Raw genomic sequence first — 14,464 nt, forward strand, 5'->3', positions numbered from 1 at the left:
CTGTGGGTGATGTGTTAGGGTGCTGTGTATGCTGTGGGTGCTGAGTGTGAGGGTGCTGAGTGTGAGAGTGCTGTGTATGATGTGTATGAGAGTGCTGTGTTATAATGTTAGAAGGGATTGTGTGTTGGGGGGGTAAAAAAAGAAACAAATAAAAAAAAAAACTAAGCAAGCATCATACCCCCCCCCCCCTTCTTACCTTTAGCCTGGGAGGGGGGAACAGGCACAGTGGTACCTGGGAGAGAGAGGGAGGGGGGTGGCGGCACTCTTACACCGTCACTGGTGGTCCTAGTGGTGAGTGTTCACTCTCCTAGGGCTAGAGTTCACTCTCGCGAGATCGGAGCGTTGCCATGGCAACGCTCCGGATCTTGCGAGAGTAACCCGGCGGAGCTGCATGTCTATTCAAGTGGGCCGGTGAAGGAGATCTTTGATCTTCTCACCAGCCCATCATGGAAAACAGCAGGGCCAGCGCTCGGATAGTGCCGGCCTTGCATAGACCGGCAGGGGAGATCCTGTGACCTCCCCTGCCAGCCTTGGCTCATTGCCACTGTGGCCCACGGGCAAATGCCGATGGCCAGTCCGGGCCTGGAAAAACATACACACAGAGACCCATACATACAGACACACACACAGAAACACATACACACATACACATGTAGACACACACACACACAGACACATACATAGATACAGACTTACAAACAGACACATATACGTACATACAGACACACATACACACAGAGACACATACATACATACACACACACACACACAGAGATACATGCAAAATGTCACCCTCCTGTTTCCTACTTTTTAGGTGCAGGGGGGTGACTTCCCTGGGGTCCAATGGTGGCTCAGTCTGATGGGAGTCAGAGTTCCCACTCTGACTCCCTCCTTTCCTTCCTCCCGCACGGCTCCTGGTGTAAGCTGGGAGGAGTGACCGGGGCACTCACTTCCTCCCAGCTCTGATGTCATCACAGGGCACCGCAGCGCTGACCAGGCCCCCTGGAAATTAATTTCCATTTGGTGGCCCTAACAGCATGGACCACCCGATGGGCTCCTTAATGGTTATACCGTGCGGGCTGGGGCCAGAACACATGGCCAGCGAGAACGCTGTTGCAGGGTAGTTCCGCCAGTGCTCTCAGGTATACAGGGAGTGCAGAATTATTAGGCAAGTTGTATTTTTGAGGATTAATTTTATTATTGAACAACAACCATGTTCTCAATGAACCCAAAAAACTCATTAATATCAAAGCTGAATATTTTTGGAAGTAGTTTTTAGTTTGTTTTTAGTTATAGCTATTTTAGGGGGATATCTGTGTGTGCAGGTGACTATTACTGTGCATAATTATTAGGCAACTTAACAAAAAACAAATATATACCCATTTCAATTATTTATTTTTACCAGTGAAACCAATATAACATCTCAACATTCACAAATATACATTTCTGACATTCAAAAACATAACAAAAACAAATCAGTGACCAATATAGCCACCTTTCTTTGCAAGGACACTCAAAAGCCTGCCATCCATGGATTCTGTTAGTGTTTTGATCTGTTCACCATCAACATTGCGTGCAGCAGCAACCACAGCCTCCCAGACACTGTTCAGAGAGGTGTACTGTTTTCCCTCCTTGTAAATCTCACATTTGATGATGGACCACAGGTTCTCAATGGGGTTCAGATCAGGTGAACAAGGAGGCCATGTCATTAGATTTTCTTCTTTTATACCCTTTCTTGCCAGCCACGCTGTGTAGTACTTGGACGCGTGTGATGGAGCATTGTCCTGTATGAAAATCACGTTTTTCTTGAAGGATGCAGACTTCTTCCTGTACCACTGCTTGAAGAAGGTGTCTTCCAGAAACTGGCAGTAGGACTGGGAGTTGAGCTTGACTCCATCCTCAACCCAAAAAGGCCCCACAAGCTCATCTTTGATGATACCAGCCCAAACCAGTACTCCACCTCCACCTTGCTGGTGTCTGAGTCGGACTGGAGCTCTCTGCCCTTTACCAATCCAGCCACGGGCCCATCCATCTGGCCCATCAAGACTCACTCTCATTTCATCAGTCCATAAAACCTTAGAAAAATCAGTCTTGAGATATTTCTTGGCCCAGTCTTGACGTTTCAGCTTGTGTGTCTTGTTCAGTGGTGGTCGTCTTTCAGCCTTTCTTACCTTGGCCATGTCTCTGAGTATTGCACACCTTGTGCTTTTGGGCACTCCAGTGATGTTGCAGCTCTGAAATATGGCCAAACTGGTGGCAAGTGGCATCTTGGCAGCTGCACGCTTGACTTTTCTCAGTTCATGGGCAGTTATTTTGCGCCTTGGTTTTTCCACACGCTTCTTGCGACCCTGTTGACTATTTTGAATGAAACGCTTGATTGTTCGATGATCACGCTTCAGAAGCTTTGCAATTTTAAGAGTGCTGCATCCCTCTGCAAGATATCTCACTATTTTTGACTTTTCTGAGCCTGTCAAGTCCTTCTTTTGACCAATTTTGCCAAAGGAAAGGAAGTTGCCTAATAATTATGCACACCTGATATAGGGTGTTGATGTCATTAGACCACACCCCTTCTCATTACAGAGATGCACATCACCTAATATGCTTAATTGGTAGTAGGCTTTCGAGCCTATACAGCTTGGAGTAAGACAACATGCATAAAGAGGATGATGTGGTCAAAATACTCATTTGCCTAATAATTCTGCACTCCCTGTATGTTAATTTGTTCTTTAAAGGGACATTCCACTGCCCAAATACAAAATAAATAAATCACTCTTTATTAGATATTCTCCCAATGAAAACATGAATGTATTTAATTAGGAATTTTCCATTGGAGTTATATCTAAAATATCTTGCAAAAGCTACAGACCAATTGTCTGAAGGCATTGCAAGCCCTCCCCTTCTAACCCCACCCAGACTTTCTGTGGCTGTCCAATCACAGACTTCCCAATGCAGCTTAATGAGAAGTCTTTGCAAGGCAGGTGCTCTGGACAATTGCTGCCTCTTGAATATAGCTCCACTGAGCTAACCAAACCAGGAAGTAACAGGACTGGCTGTCTGATTAAATGCCTGGGGGGTGTAATAAAGTTAATTTATAAAAGTCACCATTTCTATTGAAACCTGCACTTTTTGCAGAATGAAAAGCAAAGGGCAGGGACTTTCCTCTGCTGGATCACCAAGAATACAATCAGGAACAAGAAAACGCTGAAAAAATAGCCCACCTCCTCCCCAGTAACTGAACGACACACAGCTCTGGGAGTACAACTAACTTTATTCCTGCCACACACCGCTTTTATGCATTGCGCCTAGCATAGGGTTTCTCAGTTAAAATTACAAGGGTTTCTCTGCCAAGAGCCTTTGAGTTTGGGAGATATTTGAGCTCAAATTAGGATAACTCAATGATCTCTCAAACACAGAAACTTACATACATATTTTACAATATCATAAAAATAACATAAAAACAATACAGGAACCCCACAAAACTCAGAACCCCACATAAACCATATTCCCGAATAGCCCCGATCTAAGCGCACAACATATCCAAAAGGTGCTAAGATTGGTTTGGTAGAACAAAAGTTGTCGTCGAGCAAAGTTTTGACCGACCGGCCACAAGGTGATAGCCCAAAACAGTTCCAGCCTTTCGGGGGTTACTTTGCGAACACCAACGAACGCTCACCCTGGCTGTTATGGAGCGAATGCTCTCCCTGTTATATAATCTACTGAGCGCCGTTCGTCTAGTTGGTCGGGAAGTGGGACGGGCAGCACTACTATCTTTGACCGGATTCACGGAAGCGCGAGGCTGAAAATAGTTACAGGCGTTCGACGACCAAGTACTGCTGGCTGCATTCGTGAGACTAAATGGTCGCCATTCAAAGGACCACGTGCATTCAGTTATACGAAAGGCGGCCACCCACGAAAAGCACTCAAGCGAAGATGTCAGGTCGTTAGTCTGTGGTTAACAGCCAGGGGAGGTCGGTGTTCACTGGGGCATAACTAGGGACCACACACAAGTCTTTTGGGAAACGAACAAGGGGATACAGACAACTGACACAGGGGCATGGAGTCTGCTACAGCATATACTTCACAAATAAAGCATTTCAGCATGCTAAAGGACTTTAGGTGATCGCAGTGTCCTTTTAACGAGCGATACCAGAGTACATAAAGCTTAATTTATTATTATTTTCACATCAAAACAGAAAATCAATAAATTGTATATATTTGTATCTTTAATTCTAATGGTAGGTACAGTAAACGGTAACCTTTCATGGCTTAAAGCAACACTATAGCCACCAGAAAAAAAAATACAGCATTTTGCATTTGTTCAGGCTTTTTGCAGTAAATACTGTATTTTTTTTTAGAGAAAATGCAGTGTTTACATTACAGCCTATGGATACCTCCACTGGCCACTCCTCATATGGCTACTAGAGGTGCTTCCTGGGGCAGTGTTGCACAGTAAGCAGCACTGCCATTCAGTGTCTCCTCCCTCTGCATGCAGACACTGAACTTTCCTCATAGAGACGCATTGATTCAATGTATCTCTATGAGGAGATGCTGATTGGCCAGGGCTGTGTTTGACTTGTGCTGGCTCTGCCCCTGATCTGCATCATTGACAGTGTCAGTCAGTCCTACGGGGAAGCATTGTGATTGGCTCAGACCACCAGTTTTGATGAAATTCTTCCTTGATTTCCTACCCTTGATTATCCAAATGAGAAACTTGACCTTTCTTCTGGCTTCAATTAGGGACTATCCCCGATGGGCAAGATATATTAGACAGAGTCAACAGTGTAGAAAAAAAGCTTTACAAAAGCATAAACTTTAATGCCCTGAGCTAAAGGTAAACAGGAAAATCAAAAAGGTTAAACATGGGTGTGATGACTTTCAGGATGTAAAAATAAGATGTTACACCATAACAGTCATCGGATAAAGGATTTCAAGCTGCTGCTTTCTACAGCAATGCTATGTGTCTCCATAGAGGAATGACTACAAGTTTGTATTGAGGCCCAGGGAGACTATTCAATCATTTGAAGAATTCTGCTCATAGGATAACAAAGATCAGTTGTTTGACAGCGCAAGGGTTGCCTCATCTGTGATTATTCAAACCACGATTAAATTGTAAACACACAGTCATCCAGCTGTGATACTCTATTGTTCTTTTACATGTGTTGGTTTTTGGTTTTTATTATTTTTTTAAGAAAATTTATATTTTATACTAACCCCTTCAAGACTGATGTAAAATACTGTTTCATCTAATACGAATGTACTGCTTAATACTTTAAAAAAATCAGTCTAACCACTATAACAACTTTCCATTGTTGCAAATATTGTGGTGCAAAGAGGACCATGCAATGGTTTAAACCTGTAGTAATTTGCCAAATTGACCCATCTATAAGCAAGCATGTGACCAGTCAGTTCTTTATTTCATGTGTTGGAAGCAGGAAAAATTCTCAATAAATAGTGATGGCTAGACGATTTGGTCAAAGCATCTCCAAAATGGCAAGTCTTGAGTGGTGTTCTCAATATACACTGGTTAGTACCTACCAGAAAAGGTGCAAGGAAGAACAATTGTCCAGGAGATTGTTGCAGACCACATGCATCCTTTTATGGTAAGGGTGTTCCCTAATGGCAGTAACCAAGATAATGCAACATGCCACATTGCAAATAATTTTCAGGAATGGCTTGAGGAACATGAGAACAAGTGGAAAAGATGTTGCCTTGGCCTCGAAATTTACCAGATATCAATCCAATTGAGTATCTGGGGATGTGCTGGAACGACAAATCTGATTCATGGAGGCCCTACTACTCAATTTGCAGGACTTAAAGGCAACATATTTATACTGTTAATGTCTTGGTACCAGATACCACAGGATATTTTCAGAGATCTTGTGGAGTCCATGCCTCGATGCATAAGAGCTATTTTGGCAGCAGGTTTACAGGTTTATTCTCGAAACTCCGAATGGCCCCATACAGAAAGGTGTAAAACCATACGGCTGCACACGGGTCCATTCAGAATGCAAAAGTCCAGAAATTGTTCACGCTATTTAACAATGTCTGGATTTTACAAAGGAGTCTCCAAGTGAGCCTGAATAGATTTAAGCTGGACCAAACACTGCCGGATGGTTGAAATCCAGATGCAAGGGTTATTTAACTATATGCCTACTGGCTACTAGCACTGCCAGTGGGCAAATAGTACTTAAATAGGACACTCCTGACCCTTAAAGCACTTGATCTTGCTAAAAAGCTTTATGTGTGAAGAGTGTGTCCTATTTTTTTATTTTGCAAAAAGTGCAGATTTCAATAGAAATTTACACTTTTATAAATTGACCTGGTTACACCCCGTGGCTGTCAATCAGACAACCAGTCCTGTTACTTCCTGGTTTGGTTAGCTCAGTGGAGATAAACTCAAGAGGCAGCAGTTGCTCGCAGCATCTGCCTTGCAAAAACTTCCTATTTAGCTGCATTGGAATGTCTGTGATTGGAGAGCTGTAGAAAGTCTGGGCAGGGCTAGATGGGGAGGGACTGCAAAGGCAGGAGACAAGAGAACTGCAGGTTTTGTAAGATGTGTTAGGTATACCTCAATGAACAAAAATGGCAATATTTCACTATAAATTCATTGCATTCATTATAAGGGTTTTATACATCTTTATACTTTGCTAACACCCTGCGGTAAGCACTCAGTGCTGTTTTGTTTTTTTTAATTGGTGCTTTGTGATCATTAAAAATCCCATATATGTTATAGAGTTTGATGGCAAAAAGCACTGATCATAAACCAGACATGGAATGCATCTGGCCGATTGGAACAGATTTGGTCGTGCAGCTAAATTCCACCCAGAATTAGCTTTAGTAAATACAAGAATGGCTATTCATGTCAGAATTGGACCATTTGCACCAGATTTTGTCCACTTTGACCAAAGCTGGTGTTTTGTGAATTACCTTGTGAGTTTTAAGCAGTGGAGTATGTTTGCTGTAATATTACTTCAATATTAAGCAAGGAATGCCCTCTACTTGCTGCCAAAAATGTGGACCTGTCAACACCACTATGGAACAGAATGATCAGAAATCTTGTGCTGTGTCGGAGGCATTCTAAAACTTGAATATCTAGAATTTAATATCAAGCGGCAATAATTTTACATGTTTGAGAGGAAGGAAGTTATAATTCACCTAATAAAGACCTTTATTTATTTTTTGGGGGTAAGATTTTCAAATTATATAATATTTTTGGATCTTAAAATATTAAATAATTTGAACAGATTATACAAAAAATATTAAATTGAGGCTAAAATCTAAATAGCAGTTAATTCTGAAATGCCTCTCAATTATTTATGCAGCGCAAAGGGGTAAAAAGTCACCATAGGTTATCACAGTTGTCAATTGAAAAAGAAATGCAAAATTAATTTGCTGAGAAAAAAAAGTCTAAATAGGTGGAATTGCACTAGCAGCAAATGCCTATACCAATAGAAATAGCATTATTCACACAAAGTTTAATTCACTTGAATTGTAAAGAATTGATAAATGAATTGTAAACCGTATGCTGAAATAGTCAAGTTGAGACTACAGCAAAGTTAAAGAACTTTTTAGTGTGGTTATTTTAGTCAAAATGTTACAATTCAGTTTTTAACACACGGCTAATCAGGATTTAAAGCGGCACTGTCATGCCGAATCCCGTTTTTTTTTTAACCCCCCTCCCGCCTCCACTACATCCAATCGACCCCCTAGTCACCCCCAAATGCCCCTAAGCCCCCCACATTACCTCTTTTTAATTCTTTATCTTCTGCCCCGATCTTTATTCAGGGCGCCGCCATCTTTGTGTGGGTAGGTGAAGTCCCTGTGGGACACGTCATCTACCCACACTACACAGACTGTGAGATTCCCGCACATGCCCAGTGAAACACCTGGACATGCGAACGGGAATTTCATCTATTCATTCATTCATCAGACAGACGAATGAATGAATAGAAAAAATCAGACGAACAAACTAACACTGTGTATCAGTGTTAGTTTGTTCGTTCAGTTTATTACAAGGAGGGAGCTACCGGCGTGCAGCTCCCTCCTTGTAATATGTAACTATAGAAGCGGCAGGGAGCAGTGCTCCTCGCCACTTCCTAAGCCCCCCATGTCCCCCCTCACTCTATGGGGGTCAATATGACCCCCATAATAGGACAAGGGAGATTAAAATCTCCCCAATACCCCTACTCGCTATACCGCGAGTAGGGGCATGTCCACTAAACAGTGAGCAGCCTGTGGCTGCTCACTGTAAAAAAAAAAAAATGGTAATAAGGGGGGGACCTGCTGTCCCCCCCCCCCGGCCCCCACCCCTGCGCGGTGGGTGGGGGCCCTAATAAAACAATAAGGGGGGGGGGGACCTTCTGTCCTCCCCCCCGGCCCCCACCCCTGAGCGGTGGGTGGGGGCCCTAATAAAAACAATAAGGGGGGGGGACCTACTGTCCTCCCCCCCTGGCCCCCACCCCTGCGCGGTGGGTGGGGGCCCTAATAAAACAATAAGGGGGGGGACCTATTGTCCTCCCCCCCTGGCCCCCACCCCTGCGCGGTGGGTGGGGGCCCTAATAAAACAATAAGGGGGGGGACCTGCTGTCCTCCCCCCGGCCCCCACCCCTGAGCGGTGGGTGGGGGCCCTAATAAAACAATAAGGGGGGGGACCTACTGTCCTCCCCCCCGGCCCCCACCCCTGAGCGGTGGGTGGGGGCCCTAATAAAACAATAAGGGGGGGGGACCTACTGTCCTCCCCCCCTGGCCCCCACCCTTGCGCGGTGGGTGGGGGCCCTAAATGACCCCCCCCCCCATCAAGGTGACTAGGGGTCCCAAGCCCCTAGTCACCCCCCACCCAAAACATTCTATCCCCTACCTACCCCCCTCACCCTAAAAATAGTGAGGGGGGAATAAAATAACTAACCTGTAAAAAAAAAAAAATTAAACTTACCATTTGACGTCTTCTTTTTTCTAAATTCTTCTTACTTCAGCCCCCCAAAAGGCCAAATAAAAATCCATAAACCCGTCGCACTAAAAAAAAAAAAAAAAAAAAAACGAGCGCAAACAAAAATTAATCCATCTTCACCCATGGAGGGCACGCCGCGTACTGAGCACCGCAGGGCGGGTCAAGGCTTATAAAGCCTTGCCCCGCCCTGCAATTAGGCTTAGAACACAATGATTGGTTGGTTTAAGCCAATCAGAGTGCTCTGTGTCATTTTACACAGCGTGGGAAAATTCAAAAGAACTTTCCCACGCTGTGTAAAATGACAGATCACTGTGATTGGATGGTTTTCAAGCCATCCAATCACAGTGCTCTGTGTCATTTTACAAGCGTGGGAAAATTCCAAAGAACTTTCCCACGCTTGTAAAATGACACAGAGCAGTGTGATTGGATGGATTTCAAGCCATCCAATCACAGTGCTCTGTGTCATTTTACACAGCGTGGGAAAATTGAACTTTCCCACGCTGTGTAAAATGACACAGAGCACTGTGATTGGATGGTTTGAAATCCATCCAATCACAGTGCTCTGTGTCATTTTACAAGCGTGGGAAAGTTCTTTGGAATTTTCCCACGCTTGTAAAATGGCACAGAGCACTGTGATTGGAAGGTTTGAAAACCATCCAATCACAGTGATCTGTCATTTTACACAGCGTGGGAAAGTTCTTTTGAATTTTCCCACGCTGTGTAAAATGACACAGAGCACTCTGATTGGCTTAAACCAACCAATCATTGTGTTCTAAGCCTAATTGCAGGGCGGGGAAAGGCTTTATAAGCCTTGACCCGCCCTGCGGAGCTCAGTACGCGGCGTGCCCTCCATGGGTGAAGATGGATTAATTTTTGTTTGCGCTCGGTTTTTTTTTGTTTTTTTTTAAAGTGCGACGGGTTTATGGATTTTTATTTGGCCTTTTGGGGGGCTGAAGTAAGAAGAATTTAGAAAAAAGAAGACGTCAAATGGCAAGTTTAATTTTTTTTTTTTTACAGGTTAGTTATTTTATTCCCCCCTCACTATTTTTAGGGTGAGGGGGGTAGGTAGGGGATAGAATGTTTTGGGTGGGGGGTGACTAGGGGCTTGGGACCCCTAGTCACCTTGATGGGGGGGGGGTTCATTTAGGGCCCCCACCCACCGCGCAGGGGTGGGGGCTAGGGGGGGAGGACAGTAGGTCCCCCCCCCTTATTGTTTTATTAGGGCCCCCACCCACCGCTCAGGGGTGGGGGCCGGGGGGGAGGACAGTAGGTCCCCCCCCCCTTATTGTTTTTATTAGGGCCCCCACCCACCGCTCAGGGGTGGGGGCTGGGGGGGAGGACAGTAGGTCCCCCCCCCCTTATTGTTTTTATTAGGGCCCCCACCACCGCGCAGGGGTGGGGGCCAGGGGGGGAGGACAATAGGTCCCCCCCCTTATTGTTTTATTAGGGCCCCCACCCACCGCTCAGGGGTGGGGGCCGGGGGGGAGGACAGTAGGTCCCCCCCCCTTATTGTTTTTATTAGGGCCCCCACCCACCGCGCAGGGGTGGGGGCCAGGGGGGGAGGACAATAGGTCCCCCCCTTATTGTTTTATTAGGGCCCCCACCCACTGCGCAGGGGTGGGGGCGGGGGGGAGGACAGTAGGTCCCCCCCCCTTATTGTTTTATTAGGGCCCCCACCCACCGCGCAGGGGTGGGGGCCGGGGGGGGGGGACAGTAGGTCCCCCCCCTTATTGTTTTATTAGGGCCCCCACCCACCGCTCAGGGGTGGGGGCCGGGGGGGAGGACAATAGGTCCCCCCCTTATTGTTTTATTAGGGCCCCCACCCACCGCTCAGGGGTGGGGGCCGGGGGGGAGGACAGTAGGTCCCCCCCCCTTATTGTTTTATTAGGGCCCCCACCCACCGCGCAGGGGTGGGGGCCGGGGGGGGGACAGTAGGTCCCCCCCCCCAATCTTTAACCCCCGCGCAGGGGAGGGGGGTGTTTATTGTTTTTTTTTGTTTGTTTTTTGTTTTTTACAGTGAGCAGCCACAGGCTGCTCACTGCTTACTAGACATGCCCCTACTCGCGGTATAGCGAGTAGGGGCATATTATTTACTAATACTAAGTAATCTTTACTTAGTATTAGTAAAGTTGGCTGAAAGACCAATTCAGGTCTTTCAGCCTTTTAGTAGATAGCTCCCTGATACCGTGGGAATTAGGGAGTTATCTACTAAGCGGCTGCAAGATGCAGCCGCGGCAATGAATAGGATCGGAGTTTCATTCATTAGAATGAAATTCCGATACAAACAAAGTACCGAATTGCATCCTAACACCAATGGAGAATTCTGTTAGGATGCAATTCGGCAGTTTTGCCGGCGTTCTGTCTAAGTGACAGGACGTTTGGCAATACTGACAGGAAGCATTGTGGGAACAGGGAGGAAAGCTAGGGATCATGGGAAAATTGGTCTGACCAGCGGAAATGAAGCACACTTTGCTCCTCCGCTGGTCAGAGCTGGTCAAGCGGAGGAATCCCATAAGACAAAGAGTCCCTACTTTGTCTTATGGTTTTAAAGAAAACTAAAGGAGACAGGAAGAAAAGAAGAACAGATCCTGAGAGAGGGGTAGAAGAGGAAGAGATTGAGGAAAGGTAAGTTCGGCATGACAGTGCCGCTTTAAGGAATAAAACTACCATAAGCCCCCCTAAACTTCTCAGTGTTGTCACAACTTGGTGGTACTATTTAAGGCCGGTGCATGAACAGTTATTGGAGCTTATGAAGGAGGGGTCTTCCTGTTCAGCACATGCTTCAGGGATCGAATCTTGAGTCTGGTGGATATGCCTACTTGACCCGAGTCTAGCCGCTGGCGACAATTGCTTCAGTACAAAGAAAGAATGGATTCAATAGTTATGCAAGTTTATATTTCATTAATGAATCAGTTTAAGGCTTGATAACTCAACTCGCTGAGGTTGTCATTCCTGTTTGGGTAATTCTGGGATTTGTGCATCATATCCTTTAGTTAACAAGTAAATAAATCTCTAATTGTTTGTGTTTTTCTGTTGATTTTTATTGTATTGTATTAAATTGTGGGACAGGATAGGAAGATGTAAACTCTTTTCAGAAATACATTGCAATGGCTTGGATTTAAAGCTCATTTAACCCCTTAAGGACACATGACATGTGTGACATGTCTTGATTCCCTTTTATTCCAGAAGTTTGGTCCTTAAGGGGTTAAGGTCAATTTCGACCGAACTTCCATCGAACACAACACACGGTTGCTGCCCAATCTGCCCTTGTCACTGGTTTGTTATCAGAATATATAGACATAGTAACATGAACATATGGGTTTATTTCTATGGATTTAATTATCCTACAAGTAATTATCTCCCTTCAAATAGAAATCTGGTCAGATAATATGATAGGTTTAATATTTGGAAGGGTTTTAAAGTCACCCAGTTGTGTTGCTGTGTATTTTGATGGAATGCAGTGATTTGTACACATGTCCATGAGTAGATTCCGCTCAGTTTCAAACCTTCTGGAAGTCATACGAATTTTAGGCGATTAGCGGGTCATCTGAATTCTGTGACTTCGAAGTGCCATATGGTGCCAAAAAAAAGATGATTGATGGGGTAATTAACGTGATTGATGATTACCCTACAACGTGATTGATGATTACCCTACAGCCACTAAATAATTATTTTATACACAGGTCAAGTACGAAGTGTTCTGTGATCCAAATGGTGCTAAAACTGACTTATTAGTGTATTGGAAAATGTATTATTGCAGTACCCTGATTGGCCCATTTTCTTGCCCTTTTTGGCAAATCTGTATTTGCATTCCTGTGAATTGCTAGGAATTTTGTTTTGCTCCATACACGTTAGTGTTAAGAAATGTAATTGTTTGGATGTCATTTACTGAATGCCACAAAGGCAGGAGTTCTGAGGGATCTCCACTGAAAGCTGTGTAAGGACAGACAATTAAGGCTTGTATGTAGCCCATGGAACAGCGCAGTCAGGGGAGTGGGCCTTGACAGAGCCAGGAGTAGGCAGGGGAGTAACCAGTTAAAGGGGTGTGGTTATTGGTAAATGGGGGTTGGACTATAGGAGTATATTAAGCGGCCATTTTATGACTAAGGGACATTTTAACTAAACTGACACTTACCTGGTAATTGTTTTTGGCAGGTCTGTGTTGGTTTTTTCTTTTGTCTTGCAGATCATGGCATCAATGGAAGAAATCCTGGAGGGAGTGAGAGCTGCTGTGCGGGATAGAGGATTGGCCTGGCTTCACGAGCAACTGGGGGCTCAGGGTCCCCCCCCTACAACCCCTGCGGCGGCTGCACGGCGTTCCATGAGGAGGGCGAGACCGCCCCAGCGGCTGAGCCCGGGCATGGAGCCCGAAGTCGGCAGACGGAGGAGCCCGTCAGCGGAGTCTGTTGGGGCCCTGGATGAGGTAGCGGGCCCCAGCGGAGTGGATGTACCGCGGCCGGCACCGTCGGTCCGACGCGGTGCTGGCCGGGCGCGGGCAGCAGCTAGGCCGAGGCCTACCACGCGGTGTGCGCCCCGCCGGGAGGCGGCAGGTGGGACGGTTGCGGCTGGAGCCAGGACCCAGAGCAGATCGGATGGTGGAAGCAGTGAGCGGTTGCGGCCCGGTGAGGCAGGGAATGGCGCTGGGGCTGGGCAGCGGGCGGGGGGCAGAGCGGAGGCCTCTAGTGATCAGGCGGTCCCCCTGATGGCAGGGGGAGCCCCTGGGCAAGGGGACACATCGGGGGCGGCCTCTAGTGGGGCCAGGTTCAGCACAAGGGACGCAGACGGCGGGTCCGCTCAGCCAGGTACATTGGGGCCGGCAGGGCCCGCGGCTTTAGCAGACAGGAAACGCCAGGATAGACAGGCGGAATCCCCAGTTCGCAAGGCGGCCCAAAAGGGGCCAGGTTCAGCAAGTCGGGATAGCTCCCAGGACTCAGCTCAGGGCATGGAGGCAGGACGGGCTGGGAGAGAGCGGGAGGGCCGCAGGGGCGGCTCCCGGGGACCGAGGGGTCTCTCGCGGAGCCCTAGGCCGCATCGCAGCAGGGAGCAGCACGGCGTCAGTGCCAGGCATGACAGGAGGCAGGCTGACGGGTGGAGGGGTAGAGAGAGGAGCAGGTCTGCAAGCAGGTGTAGCAGAAGGAGATCGGCCTCAAGGGACCGGAGGTGGAGGCAGCGGCGCAGTGCGTCTGGGTCATCAGGCAGGAGCTCGCCAGGTCAGCGGCGCAGTGCTTACGGCCGGGAGGGCCAGGCAGGGAGACGGGATATGGTGCGGAACTACAGGCAGGAACATAAGGAGGTTGGGCGGGTATGTGATCATGTGGACACACTACCCAGGTGTCGTTCTCCTTGCAGGTCTCGCAGCAATACACCCGCGGTCCTGAGGCAGGGCCAGGCTGACAGGAGTCGGCGCCAATTGGATGCTCCGGAGCCAAGCATGGCGGACGGACGGGAAACGAACCCACAGCCTTCTGCGGCTTCGGGCTCAGGCGGTGAGTCTACTGTTACACCACACGCAGGAAC

This window comes from Pelobates fuscus, chromosome 3, assembly GCF_036172605.1.
Source record: "Pelobates fuscus isolate aPelFus1 chromosome 3, aPelFus1.pri, whole genome shotgun sequence".
Lineage (NCBI taxonomy): Eukaryota > Metazoa > Chordata > Amphibia > Anura > Pelobatidae > Pelobates > Pelobates fuscus.